Source organism: Megascapheus bottae, chromosome 18 (assembly GCF_031878675.1).
Source record: "Megascapheus bottae isolate mThoBot1 chromosome 18, mThoBot2.hap1, whole genome shotgun sequence".
Lineage (NCBI taxonomy): Eukaryota > Metazoa > Chordata > Mammalia > Rodentia > Geomyidae > Megascapheus > Megascapheus bottae.
Window position 1 is genome coordinate 36,388,944 of NC_143526.1, and position 14,840 is coordinate 36,403,783.

The 14,840-nt window shown below is 37.9% G+C and overlaps 1 protein-coding gene across 1 annotated transcript in view; it reads right to left on the reverse strand.

Annotated features, from left to right (window-relative positions):
* Ptprt (protein tyrosine phosphatase receptor type T) overlaps positions 1-14,840 on the reverse strand; it is a 679,440-nt gene that overhangs the window by 337,209 nt on the left and 327,391 nt on the right. The window lies entirely within an intron of this gene.

A 14,840-nucleotide genomic window follows, 5' to 3' on the forward strand; every position in this document is an offset into this window, starting at 1 on the left:
TCTCAGGACTATTTCCTGACCAGTCAAAACACTTCCCCAGTGATTTAAAATGCTGTCTAGCCACCATGTTGTTATTTTATATCCTCACATCTGCTTGGTAATGTTTACTGAGCTATAGCTTCCACTGTGACACCGTCTCTGTGTATGAGAAACAAAGTTTAGTATTTGTGAAAATAAGCCTTTTCATTATTCTTCTTTGGTGATGTTTTCTGGGTTTATTCTTCCACAGGAACTTTAAAGTCATAGTATGAAATTTCAAAATGATGGCAGAATTATTTTTGTCCCTTAATTCTTTTACTTTTCCTCTTCCAGCCTCCTTCCCCACCTCCCTCCCTCTCTACCTCCCCCTCTCTCCTTCCTCCCTTCTTTCTTCACTCCCTCCTTCCCTTCCCTCCTTCCTTCCCTTTTTCTCTACCCCACTCTCTCTTTCTTTCATTGAACACCAGAACAGTGAATGCACAGGAAGTAAAATCGAAAAACAAAAGTAAAAGCTTTTTAAAAAATCAATAAAGTGAAAACTGCTGCTTTAAAAAGACTTTTTAAACATATTTTTGTACTTATCTTAACCTGAAAGATGGATTTGAGTCCATCTTCATCTTTGGACCATACTAGGGATAGCACTGTCCTAAAACCCAGAGGTTCTCATGGTGAACATCTTGTATTAGCTCCTTCCCCCCTCCTTTCCCCTTCCTTCTCTCTGTTTCTGTCTCTCTCACTCTCCCCTTTCTCACCCTCTTTTCGTCCCTCCTTCCTTACCACTTTGTGAGTATATCCTCCTTAATGTGTATTTTCCAATAGACTCCTTATCTTGGAATTTTCTTTCCTGCTTCAGAATAAATCAGACTGAAAATTTTATTTAGTAAATGCTTTTTTTCCTTTCTAAGGCCACAAGAGTATTTTCTTAAATTCTCATAAAAAGTTTTGAAGTTATGCCTTTAATAAAGCATATCCTCAGCCCATTTGCTACTATATTTTAATACATATTGCTAAGTAGGGATCCAAATTTCTCCTCTTTTCTCTCTCTAGCCTAACACCATTTACTGAAGAAAGGTTACTCAGTACAACAAGTCTGTTGCCTTTTTCTTTTGTGAAAGATTCACATATGTTCAGGTCCTATTTCTAAGTTGTAGCTTAATTGTTCTGTTTGACCAACCCTGTGTTGATATGATATCCTCTTAATTAACAATGATTTGTAAGTCTTAATATCTGAAAGAATAAACCCTGTAACTCTGATCTTCATGTTTAACACTATCTTAACTATTTTTGTTTTTCATAGGTGTGTGTGTGTGTGTGTGTGTGTGTGTGTGTGTGTGTTTGTATGTATGTATGTATGTATGGAATTTGGACCAACTTACTCATTTTTTTATTTTTTTATTTTACATTGGAATTTTTTTTTTGCCAGTTCTGGGCTTGGGCTCAGGGCCTGAGCACTGTCCTTGGACTTTCTCAAGGCTAGAGCTCTACCACTTGAGCCTCAGCACCACTTCTGGCTTTTTTCTACGTATGTGGTACCGAGGAATCGAACCCGGGTCTTCATGCATGCTAGGCAAGCACTTTAACCACTAGGCCAAACTCCCGGCCCCATATTGGAATTTCTTGAACCATCAACCATTTAGGAAGTAATTTCTGACTTTATGTTATTATATTGATATATATTTTTTTACCTTCTTTAATATCTTTCATAGAGCTCTTCCCTTTCTCCATATGTTCAGAGATCTATGGATATGGATATCGATGATAAATAGATAACTGTATTGTTAAATATATTAACACATTATAATTTATAGCTATTATAAGTAGTACCTTAAAGAAAATACTGCCATATTTTAGATAAATAGAAGTAAATACTATTAGTGTTGAAATCTTGGCAAACAATTCTATTAATTCCAAATATCTGTGTCCTGGCTTCTTTGGCTTATGTAAATAATCACAGAATTTATAGTTAAAATACCTTTGTTCTTCTTAATCTTTTAATTCTATTTTATTTTCTTGTCTTTTTAATTTTTTAAATTTTTTAAATTAATTAGTGCATTTATTGTTGAAGTAACGTATACAGGGGTTACAGTTATATTAGTCAGGTAGTGGGTACATTGCTTCTTGAAAATTGCTATTTTCTTGTCTTAAGAAAAGGCTACCAATACAAGATTTAATGGAAATAATGATAAGTATATATTTTTCCAACATTAAAGATAATAATGTTATTATTTTACCCTTGACTATGGTGTCTGTGGCTTATTTGAGGTTATCTCTTGTCAGGTTAAGAAGGTTTATTTTATTCTTGGTATTCATTGATAATTTAGTTTATAAGCCATGCTGTGCTTTAGCTGAATCCATTACAATAATGATATATATTTCTCCTTTCTTAGTATGTTAATATAGCACATTACATAAGTGGATTTGCAAAAGTTAAGGTAATTTTGAGTTCTTGAAATAAATTATATAGTATTCCCTTTTCATATACACAGTTTGGGATGTTTACTCATATTCTGTTTGGTGGTACTTGCATCAGATTTCTCATTTCTCACTATAAGCTTGTCTAGTTTTGAAGTCAAGGTTACAATCATGTCTTAAACTGAGAACAGGAATTTCTGCTTTTTCGTCTCTTATAAAAACATATAAGCAAGCCTTAGATTTAAGATTAAGTTATTGCCTGATTGCACTTAAATCCCCACTTGGAATGCATGTCATCTTTGTTAGAAAGTTTACTAACTGTATTTTTTCACATAGGGATTGTTTTTTACTCTTTGAGCTGGTTTTGTAAAATTTATAATTTACCATGGCTTTTCCATGTCTCCTAAATTTCAAATACTTCGCTATAACATTATATATAGTAATTTACCCTCTCTGTTCATTTCATGGCTAAATAAACTCCATAAAGTACATAAGAGAAATAAATAGTTCATTAATTTAACAAACTTAATGCTATGACCTTGCTTTTCTTTATGGGTTTTACTCTTTAAACATGCATCTGGTAAATAGTTCTGAACTCTTTTACAAAGATCAGTGTGAAAGAAATAACATCTTTACAACGTTAACTTCCATTTCATGAACATGTTCTATTCCAGCATTATTTAGACATTCTCACTTGAGAATGCATATTAATGTATTCATTTTGTTAAATACCTCTTTTCTTGCTCCAGTTATTAGGGATATTTCTTATTTTTTCTTATGAGAGCCAGAGCCATTGAGCAAGTTGACCTATTGTTTCAAGTCTCTATTCCTGGTTATTTTACTACCACCATTATAATTCACTTAGTTCATTATTGCAGCAATTAACAGAGTGGTCTTTCAGTTTCAGCCCTTTCTTCTACATTCTGTTTTCAACATGATGATCTTATTAAATCACCTCTGTCCATTCTATTGAACCCTCCAGTGTTTTCTCAGGCCATTGAGATAAAAAACAAACAAAAACCAAACCAAACCCAAACCAAAGCAAAACAAAAGGCCATGAGTGCAAGGCCTCCAGTTGACCAGAAGTCCCTGTCTCAGAGAAAGCCATTGAATAGAGAAAGAGCAAACTCATTTGCTCGGCGCCAAGAACCTTACTAAACATGGTAGGCATACTAACATATTGAATCCTCTTGACAGCCTGAAAAATAGCTAAGGTTTGACCCTCACTTTAAAGGAAAGAAATGGGTGGGAAAATCCATTAAGTAACTTGCCACAAATTAAAAAGCAAAGAAATACTTTAATCGTGCAGAAACTCTTAGTTTGATGCTATTATATTTATCCAGTCTGTCTTTTATTTGTTGTAATGCTGGCTCTTAGGAAGTGACGACCCATACCACGGACCCTAGTGTTTCCCTGATTCCTTCCTGTAATATCATCATGGTAACTGGCCTTACATTGAGGGCTTTGATCCATTTGGAATTGATTCTGGTGCAAAGTGATATGTAAGGATCTAGTTTCAGTTTTCCACACCTGTTCAGCCATTTCTGCCAGCACCATTTGTTGAAGAAGCTGTCTTTCTTCCATCCTATGTTTTCGCTCCCTTATCAAATATTAGGTGGCTATTTCTCTGTGGGTTCATTTCTGGGTCTTCTATTCTATTCCATTGGTCCTCAGGCCTATTCTTGTGCCAGTACCAAGCTGTTTTTCTTAACTATGGCTTTGTAATAGGTTTGAAGTTTGGAATTAAATTGATATTCCTCCAGCACTACTCTTCTGCTAAGGATTGTTTTTGCTATTTAAGGTCTTCTATGGCTCTATATGAATTTTTGGATTGTTTCCTCTATATCACTAAAGAATGTTGCTGGGATTTTAATTGGCATTGCATGGGAGAAGATCTTTACCAGCCATCCATCAGACAAGGGCCTCATATCTAAAGTATAATTAGAGCTCAAAATATTAACCCTCCAAAACAAATTATCAAAAAACCAAAATCCCAATTAATAAATAAATGGGTAAAGACTTAAAAGAGAAATTTCTCAGAATATGAAGTAATAGTAGCCAAGACACATGACGAGATGTTCAATATGCCTGCCCTATAAAAGAAATGCAAATCAAAACAACATTGAGATTCTACCTCACCCCAGTTAGATTGGCCATTATCAAGAAAACTTATAATAACAGATGCTAGCCAGGATTTGGCCAAAAGGAAAACTTACTACACTGTTAGTGTGAATGTAAACTTGTTACACTACTCTGGAAGTTCCTCAAAGACTAAACACAGAGCTTCCCCATGACCCAGAAGTTTCATTGCTTTTATACTTTTTATTCTGGGCATTTAGCCAATTGACCACAAAAAAGGCTACGCTAATGCTACCAGCACAACCATGTTCAGGGTAGCATTGTTTACTAGCCAAGTTATGCAATCAACCCAGATGCCCCTCAGTGGATAAATGGTTCAAGAAAATGTGATAGGTAGGTAGATAGATAGATAGATAGATAGATGTATATAGACACAATAGAATATTGTAATATATGTATTCCAGAATGTTACTGCTCCATTCATAAGGAAATGGGAAGACTTAGGAAAAAAAATTATACTAAGCAAAGTAAGCCAGAACCAAAGAAACATAAATTGCATAATTTCCCTCCTTTGTAGTAATTAGAATGTACCTATAAATCTACAAGTAAACACAATGGATGGTAAAAGACAAAAAATACTGTGACATGCTAAATTAATCAGGAACTTAAACATACACACACTGAGACCAAGGGAGGATATTCTTAGGAGAGGATCATATAGGCTCAATAGCCATTTGCATATGATCATATAAAACAATGTTTATGGAAATGAACTCCAAGAAATGAAAACAAAAGCTTTTTTATTTTAGTCTTTGATTATTTTTTGTTTTTGATTTTCTCTTTTGTCACTTTTTCATTTCTGTACTTTTTGTCATGGAGGTAAGTTTATCTGATTTGGGGAAGGTAAGGAAAAGCAAGGAAATAATGTGACAAAGGGTGAACTAATTCAGTAGTGATTCTCATTAGACATTATGTTGAAAATACAGTACACAACCTGGGGAAGGGGGAATCTGGAAGGAAAAAAATGGGAGAAAATGAGGGAAAAGATAATGCTGTTCAAAAAGAAATGTATTCGGGCCGGGAGTTTAGCCTAGTGGTTAAAGTGCTTGCCTAGCATGCATGAAGACCCGGGTTCGATTCCTCGGTACCACATACATAGAAAAAAAGCTGGAGGTGGTGCTGAGACTCAAGTGGTAGAGATCTAGCCTTGAGAAAGTCCAAGGACGGTGCTCAGGCCCTGAGCTCAAGCCTAGGACTGGCAAAAAAAGAAAAAAAAAAGAAATGTATTCGTTACCTGACCTCTATAACTGTAACCCCTCTGTACATCACCTTTACAATAAAAAAAATAAAAAAAAATAAAAATCGGCCGGATGTGGTGGCTCACACTTGTAACACTAGCTACTCAGAAGGCTGAGAGCTTAGGATCAAGGTTCAAAGCCAGCCCAGACACAAGAGGACCTGAGACTCTTTATCTCCAATTAACTTGTAGAAAACAGGAAGTTGAGCTTGGCTCCAGTGTAGAGCAGTAGCCTTGATCTGAAGAGCTCAGGGACAATGGCCAGGACCTAGGCTAGGCTGTAGCCTTATCTGAAGAGCTCAGGGACAGTTCCCAGGCCGAGTTCAGCCCCATTATCCAAACACACAAAAAAATAAATAAAAGAAATGAATAAAAATCAAAGAAGAAAAGAAAATAGATGCAAGCTTTTTAGCTTCACTGCATTATCTGAAACTTTTTCTGATACCACCTTCTATATTAAATGATGAAAATGTAAGTTTTGATTGAAGATGGAGATATAAACATTCTACTTAAATAGTATTATCAAAAAATATAGGCTAAACCATGCAAATCTTCTCTAAGAAGTATAAAAAGATATTACACCTCCATTTCTGAAGATATTAATGTGGTGGAGAAAGATCACAGAAATGGAACTACATAGAAAGAAATTAGGGCACAAGAAGAAGAAAATCTAAACATTTAAAAGGCTTTATCTATTAATTAGTATTAGTATTAATTGCTAGTAATTTTTCTATTAATCAGCAATTTTTCTATTAGTCTACCTATGCTTTGACTGAATGAAGAATCAATCAAGAGACTATAACTTGAATCTGCAGCTCAAGCTAAGCTTTCTCTTTGCACAAAACCTAGGGCTTTCATCCCAGACAATAGATGAAGTGTTATACAGTTCAGGGTTTCAGATCTGACAAAGGCTGAAGAATCAGTGTTTTGGTTTGAGCCATTAAGAAAATGGGGTTGACATTTATTGAGATGGAGAAGACAGTAGAAAAGGAACTCGTGATGGTTGAAAGATGATTAGCAGCTCAGTTTTAGAGTATGTAATTCCCATAATCCATAAGCAATTCAGATAGAGAAAGTAATCAGACTCCATAGCTGAGAGGGCTAGAGAGAGACCTGCCTGGCCTAGAGAAAACAACTGGAGAAATTATTAGCATATGATGGATTCTGAAGCCAAGACATCGAGGAAATAATTAGGAAAAGGAATGCAGATCCATGTTCAGCAAGCTGTGGCCCTTGGGGCATAATCCAACCAGCTGCTTGTTTTTGAAAATATATTTTTTTTATTGGAGGACTTCCATACCTAATAATTTATCTATTGTTGCAGGCTGGTTTTCTGGTACAATGGCAGAAGTGAGTTGCTTACTAAGAGATTACCTGGTCTTCAAGGACTGTGTTTGCAGATCGGATCAGCTTTTAGTAGAGATATGCAAAGAAAGAGTCCCAAGAATTAAGTCAATAAATGGTGATGTTGAAAACACGCTGACAAAAGACCAAAGATAGAGGAAATGCTGAAGGAAAGAGGAAATATCAAAATGTGCTAAATAAAAAAAAGTACAAGAAGAAAGATTGAATAACCACTAGTTCTAAAGGGTGCTGATTCGTTAAACAGTCCTGTAAACAGTGTTACAATCCTTGATGACCTAGAAAAACTGCCTTGGCACTTTCATAGGTATTTGAGCTATTGTTACTGAGCTATTCAAAAGAGGTTAAAGAAAAACGAGGAGGTAGGGAAATGGACATGTACAAAATAGTGCATAAGACAGGAGCTTGAAGAGAAGGCAGAGCTAGGTGTTTTATATGTATTTTGTGACAAGTGTGAGGAGTTACCCAGAGGAATTTTGATGTAGGGCAGACAGCAGACAAATGCTGGGATAAGGACCTTCAGTAGGGAGATAGAAGTAGGATTTGGTGTAGTATATGGATGAGTTAGGTTTGGTTTATAAAACAAATGGGGGGGGGGCGGGAATTTGGTCTAGTGGTAGAGTATTTGCCTAGCATGCACGAAGACCCATGTTCAATTACTCAGTACCACATACATAGAAAAAAGCCAGAATGGTGCTGTGGCTCAAGTGGTAGAGTTCTAGCCTTGAGAAAGTCCAAGGACAGTGCTCATGCCCTGAGCTCAAGACCCAGGACTGACCAAAACAACAGCAACAACAACAACAACAAAACCACCACCACCAACAAACAAATGGTCTACACTTAGAAATAGTAGGTATAGGGACTAGAGATATGGCCTAGTGGTAGAGTGCTTGCCTAGCATGCATGACACCCTGGGTTCCATTCCTTGGCACCATGTACACAGAGAAAGACAGAAGTGGTGGTGTGGCTTAAGTGATAGAGTCTTGAGACAGTGCTCAGGCCCTGTGTTCAAGCCCCAGGACTGACAGAAAAAAAAGAACAAAGAAATAGTAGGTATGAGTGAATAAGATATGGATAATAAGAAATTGTAGGATGATATAAATAAGAAGGTCATCAAGTATGAAAACAGGATGGAGATGCTAGAGTTGTGAAGCCAGAGGAGAAATGCTCTCTAAGAGAATAAAGGGATGAAGGGGTTATGGAAACATGATGTAATGGGGCAGATGTCCTCGCTAGAGTGGGAGAAGCCAAGCTAATGTTCTGTGATCAGTTGTCTAAAGAGGGCCAAGAAAGGTTGAGAATCACATTGAAGCAAGGATGTGAGTAGAAGGAGATGAGAGTGGGCCTGTGCTGTTGAAGGAGAATGCAAAGGGAGTAACATCATTACTCAAGGAATTAAACCTTGGGAGAGATAGAAATAAAGGTAGATAAAAGGTAGCAGATTCTAGTGGGATCCATTTTGAGGGTAATTGAACTTGATGGGAAAAGACAGATGTGGTCAGAGTAAGCTGTTTATAAGTCAAATTTCAGATATAAGATATTAAAAATGTCACTTTTAACATGGCAACTTGAAGTTTCGCATACACCCTTCATTAAGCTTGTTGTACATAATCCCCTTCAAGTCAAAAAGTATCTATAATGCCTAATGTTTTCCCATACCACTCACTCAGATCGTGGCAGAAAGTGAGTTGAATACGTTACATGCGGACTCCTAGACTATGCAACCAAAGAGCCTGGTGACTTATTATTTCCATTTCACAGATAGGGATTAGTTGGCCTGGTATGGAAGTAATTTAATCAAGATGGCTTGACAAGAGAAGACTAAAGTCTAGCAGAGCTTGGATCCTTCTGTTTCTGAGTAGTTTCTTCTATCATTTGGTAGGATGCTGGCTTTAGAGGCTGAAGGGTGGTCACAGCACCTGTTAGTAGAAGAGTCAGGCCAAGGCTCTTTCCACTCACCCTCTTACCACTCTCTTCAAGCTATCTTTTTCAGTGACGTGGATTGATTTCCTTTTTATTAAACTGGGGGTCTCTGTTGTTACCTCTATCTCTGTCTCTCTTCGTCTCTTGCTTCCTTTCTCTTTCTCTCACCTCACTCTGAAAATAACTGTGATGAAAGATTTCCTTTTTGTTGTTTTATCTTCTAATTTTGTGCCTCTTACCTATTCTTTTCTCTCTTGTAATTCATTAATGAACCTACATTTTCCTTGTCCACAATTTCATTTCTTCTCCTATCTAACAGCATGGAACTTTCCATCCTTTTGACAGAGTTCTGCAACAAAGGTTAATTACTTTATAATTTCATTCTCTCTTTTTTTTAAAAAAAAAGGCAGACTAAAATTGCTAATTTTAACTGTGCTTCTTGTCAGTAGGTTCATGTAAATTCACTGTAATTAAACCAGATGTTTTCTTGTGCCTTAAAGTCAGGTGGTAATTTCAGGGAAATTTTCATTTCAACATAAAGGAGGCAAATGGTTCAAGGGAAGCTTTCCCATTGTTTTTTTTTCCTGTCCCTTCCCCTTCCATCCATTCTCTTTCTCTTTCCTCCCCTTAATCTTCTTCCCTTTTCTTCCTTTACCTTCTCTTTATTTTCATATCTGAAAAGTGGGATAGTTACCAAGAAAAACCACAATGAAGCACATACAAAAGCACAGGATTCTCTCTAAGACAGCAGGAATTTCTCACCACGTATTTTCTGTTTAATATAATTTTCTGTCCTCTCAGAATCAGGGGTCATTTTTGTTAGTGAGATGGTCAATTGCCCATTATAGAAAATTGGAAGGAACTTAAAAACATCAAAATAACTTAAGAAGACAGAAAAATTTGAATAGTTGTAATCACATTTTCTAATCTTATTAAGGACTTAAGACAGTGAATACAGTCTTTTCCTTCGGCAACATAGTGATAAGCCACCAATTCATTCACTATGAGCTCTCCAGGAAGACAAGAGCAAGTAAGTTGTTTGTCAGTTACCATGGTATAAATATTCCACTGTGAATGGGTTTAATAACAAATGAATTAGAGAACTTAGAAATGGGAAGAGATAGTAGTGATGAATGTGGGCAGGTACGTCAGTGTGAGTTAGTTTTGGCATGGCTATAAGACATTATACACATCCCAACTTACTGAACAATGTCCACATATATGACACCATGGCATCAGGAAAGAGACATGGATTTAATGTCAAATATTCTTCCATTAATTGATTCCTTAGACAAATAATCATTGAGCACTCCCTGTAGTCTGGAATCAGTCTTCGTGCTAGGAGTACACAATGGTAAACAAAACACGATTTTCTACTCTTAAGAACTGTATATTCCTAGAGCCAGGAGTTTGGCCTAGTGGTAGAGTGCTTGCCTAGCATGCAAGAAAACTTGGGTTCAATTCCTTAGTACCATATACATAGGAAAAAGTTGGAAGTGGTACTGTGGCTCAAGTGGTAGAGCTCTAGCCCTGAGAAAACCCAAGGACAGTGCTCAGGCCCTGAGTTGAAGCCCAGGATTGGCATATATGTGTGTGTGTGTGTGTGTGTGTGTGTGTGTGTGTGTGTGTGTGTGTGTGTGTATTCCTTTTAGAGGGCCAAACAATGAACAAAATAAGTAAATGCATAGTATGTTGTGGTAGAATATAAAACAGGGTAAGAGAGGCTTGGACCAAGTATAAAGTTGTATATTTAGTAGCCAGGGAGAGCCTGATAGGTAAAATGTGGGGACCTATTAATTCCTTTGCTACATTCTGTAGAAGAGAGAAGGGAGAGGGGAAGGGAAGTTCAGAAAGGAAGGCAAGGCAAGGGAAGAAAAAGGAAGAGTAAAGGATAAAAAAAGTGGAGTAAGAATGAGTGACTGTTGTCCTTAATGTACTATGTTATCTCTCATCTCTTTTGCCATCCCTTGGTTATCTCACATTGTTACAATATTTCACCTTGTTATCTGATATATTTTATATGTGCTTAATTGGTTATTTGAAACTGGATAGGGAAGGGGGGAAATCAAGATAAGCGGGGGGAGGGTGGGAGGGAAATGGGGACCATGTCATGAGAAAGGGTATCAATGTTTGTGAAGTTATGCACCTTCTATCTGGTGAATATAATGTAACCCTTCTATTAATCACAATAAAAATTATTTTAAAAAATGGAAGAAGAAGAGAAAAAGGGAGTAGAAAAGGGAAGGAAGGAGGGTGAAAGGGAGAAATAGGAGTGAAATGATCCTAGGAAACAAGCCAAACATAAATGAAGATTGTTACCTTCTCGGTGCTGATTGAAGTTGTGTAAAATGACAGATTCATTGGCAATATTTCTCTGCACGTGTTCCATTCTATGGAGTTTTGAATTAACACAAACAATTTTTTGCATGTTGAAAAAAAGTTTAATGAGGTTGGAAAAAAACCTAAAAATTGCTATAAAAGAATTTAATTGGATACTAATTTAATATTATAGCCCTAGTAAGAAAAACACTGAGGTTTTGAATGCAGTGCTTTGACTGTATCTTCAGTGCAACACACACTAGCAATAGAAAAGGTGAATTATTTAACTTGGTATGCTGCTTGTTTGGTGATGGGATTGTATGATACAATTTTGGCTGTTTTTTGTGTATTACAGGCTGCATGGAATGAAAAATAAAAACAGGTGAGTGCTGAGAGTCAGGTCTGAGTGTGGGAGTAAGAAGACAGATGTGGGCAACATACAGAAAAACTGGAACTGAAGGGACTGGGTTTGAGTCAGAATTAGCATGGGGTTCAAAGCAAGTAAACTCCACTCTTTAGCTCTTTCTACTGGGAGAGACCGGAGGCACGAATGACCCATGGAGCACATACTTAAAATGCTTATCTTAGAACCAATATCCCACCACCAATTGAAAGCAAATGGAAGTCCCTAAATAATGATTGACTTGAAGTCTGGCCTGCAATAGTCCAAAAATAGTCTAGAACATGGTGCCAGTGCCAATAGCCCAGAAGAATATTGAAGGTGTTTCAAAAAAAGCACAGTGGGACTTCTCTCTCGCCACGGATGAAATCACCTGAGCAGACAGGAAGATAGTAAGGATGGAGAATGTGGGCAGACCAAGTTTCAAGTGATCAATGAATCAAGAGTAATACCCAACAGGAGGAAAAAGATTAAGAGACCACCTTAATGTGCTTTTCATCCTTTCAGGCATCATGTTTTCCACTGAAAAATCTGACCAGTGTTTTAGCTATAACATAGAAGGAAAACCAGGCATTAAGAGAGCTGTGAAAATGAGAGAACAAAAAAGAAAAAAAAAAACAGAATAGGTTTTGGTGTTTGTGTAACATTGGCTTATCCGATAAAGCCAAGAAACTCTCGGGCCATTTGCTCTGAAGGCTGTGACTTGACAATTGTGGCCTAGGAAAAATATTACAAACTACATCTCCACAAATAAGCAAATATTCAAAATAAAACCCTGCTCAAATAGGTCTAAATTCTGCTAAGACTTTCCAATGGCGGAGGGGGCCAGGGCCTCAGAAGAGTTATTAAACCAAGGACTGGTGTCTTGTATGTTGGTGTTTTTAATGTGATAATGTCCACTTATCTCCTGGAGTAGGACTTGATGTTTTATTGATCATGTTTACTATAAATTTAATTGCAAAGCATTGCTGCTCCTACATTGTTGTTTAGATAAAGGGTCTATGGTTTGTCTATTTTTCTCTTCGTGGCAACAAGGAAGGGAGAAGTTCAGACATGCCTTAAGGCTGGTACACAGGGGAGTCATCCTGGGAGACGCACTCCATGGTGGCCTGATAACCTCAGCACATAGCCTAGCTGCTTCGTGGCCATGTCTTTTGGTGATTTTCAACAGTGGCTCCTCCCTGTTCAACAGTAGGGGATCCTCTGGGAATGTCAGATACTTCTCCCTCTGCTCCTCCAGTCAACATCAGAGCATATTGCTATTCTTTCACAAGTTATATAAAATAAATACCTAACAATGGATGCTCAAGCTTGGAGAGAGAGAGAGGCATCCACCAGTAGCTGGGTGGTTTCTGAGTTGCTGATAAAGTTGATTTCAAGTTGCTTTTTATTAATATAATGAACAATTATGTAATCAATCAACACACACACACACAACCATTAGAAACTGAGGGGCAGAAAATGATACAGACAAGAAATTTCTGTAGGAGGAAAAATTCCTGCTGAATTGGGGAAGAATCCTCTGCTTTTGTATATGTGGCATTGTTTCCCTAAGTACTCCCCAAGTTCACCAATCTGAACCCCACTTTTCAGAAATGGAAAATGATGAGAAGAGGGAGAAAGACCAGGGGAGAAAATATATGGGATAAAAGGAGAAGAAAAGAGAGGAGAGGAGAGGAAACAAGAGGAGGGGAGAAAAGAGCAATGAGGAAAGCTTATCTTGGTAACTGTGATTTACTGAAGAAGCCATAGTCATATTATTAAACACTGACACTCTGCTGGGTTTCATTCAATTTTTTTAAAGCTACCATCCCTTCTAATATGCCATAGTCTATAAGGCAGGCACTACCATAGAATCCTTTTTAATGAGGAAAAAGAGACACCAAGGGTTAAAGAGCATGCATGTGGCTCCTGAGTACATCTTCTCCAAGCACATACCTGCAGAAAGGAGGGGATGCACCATGCTGTAATAAAGGAAACTTGCAGCTCCCTCCTCCGATTTGGAACACAGGTGATACACATGTGTTAAGGAGCTGAGATGCTGAGAGCTGCCCTGTGAGATCTGGCTGCAGCCAAACCTTTGCTGGCCTTGGTCAGAGCTGCCCCTGCATTTCCCTCGTTCCTGTTCCCAGTCTTCCCTGGGGGAAACTTCCTTCATCAAACATTTTCAATGTAAATCTCATGAGTCAGATTCTAAAGCACTAGAGTACACATGCAAGCCAAGGACAGCCTGGCTGGGGGGCTAAGGGAAAGAACACCGTGGAGAAGACTTTCTTATAGACGTGTGGGAAGCAGCCAGTTCAATCAGGTGACTTCTAGGTGGAGTCAACATGCAAATGCCAATGGATGCAAGAGGAACATCTAAAGTTTAGGGTACAGGAAGCTAGTTGGAGAAAATATTGGAAAGGAAATTCTTGAAGGATTCACAGCTTGTTCTGTCAATAGGAAGGGAGGAGTTAGTCCTCACATGCAGGGAGGGGTCAGTGGGAAGCCCAAGACTGGCAAGGACAGAAAGGCAAGAAGTTCTATACTCTGGGACTACAAAAATGCTCCATATTCCCGGGGGACTGTTAAAGACACACTGCAGAAAACAAACTCGAAAGAACCTTGTAAGGTGGAGAGGTGGGATGAGAATGGGAGGAAATGGGAGCTATACTGCTGGTTTATAGGTCTCTACCGTGAGCTCGCAGATGCATCTGAGATGAAGCACACAGGGAGGAAGAAAAGTCAGCAGAGAAGACGAGATTAGGCCATCTTTTAAAATATTTTGGGTTTCAGATGCCAGCTGGACAGCCAGGTGCATTTCTCAGTACCTGCCACTTTGTGGGGTGTGCTCAGCTTTTTATATGTATTTTATCCTATGTGAATGCCGAGCTTTTTATACATGTCTTATTCTTGTATAGAAATGAGTTGTCTGACTTGCAGTCTCAACAGGTTTAAATTCTAGGGTGTACATTCTTCTCCTTCAGGAGGAACAGTGGGGTTAAAGGTCTGGGTGGAGAAGGTGGTGGAAAGTGACATGAGGGTAGGGGGACAGACAAGCCAACCTTGAAGGCATATGGGGTGACA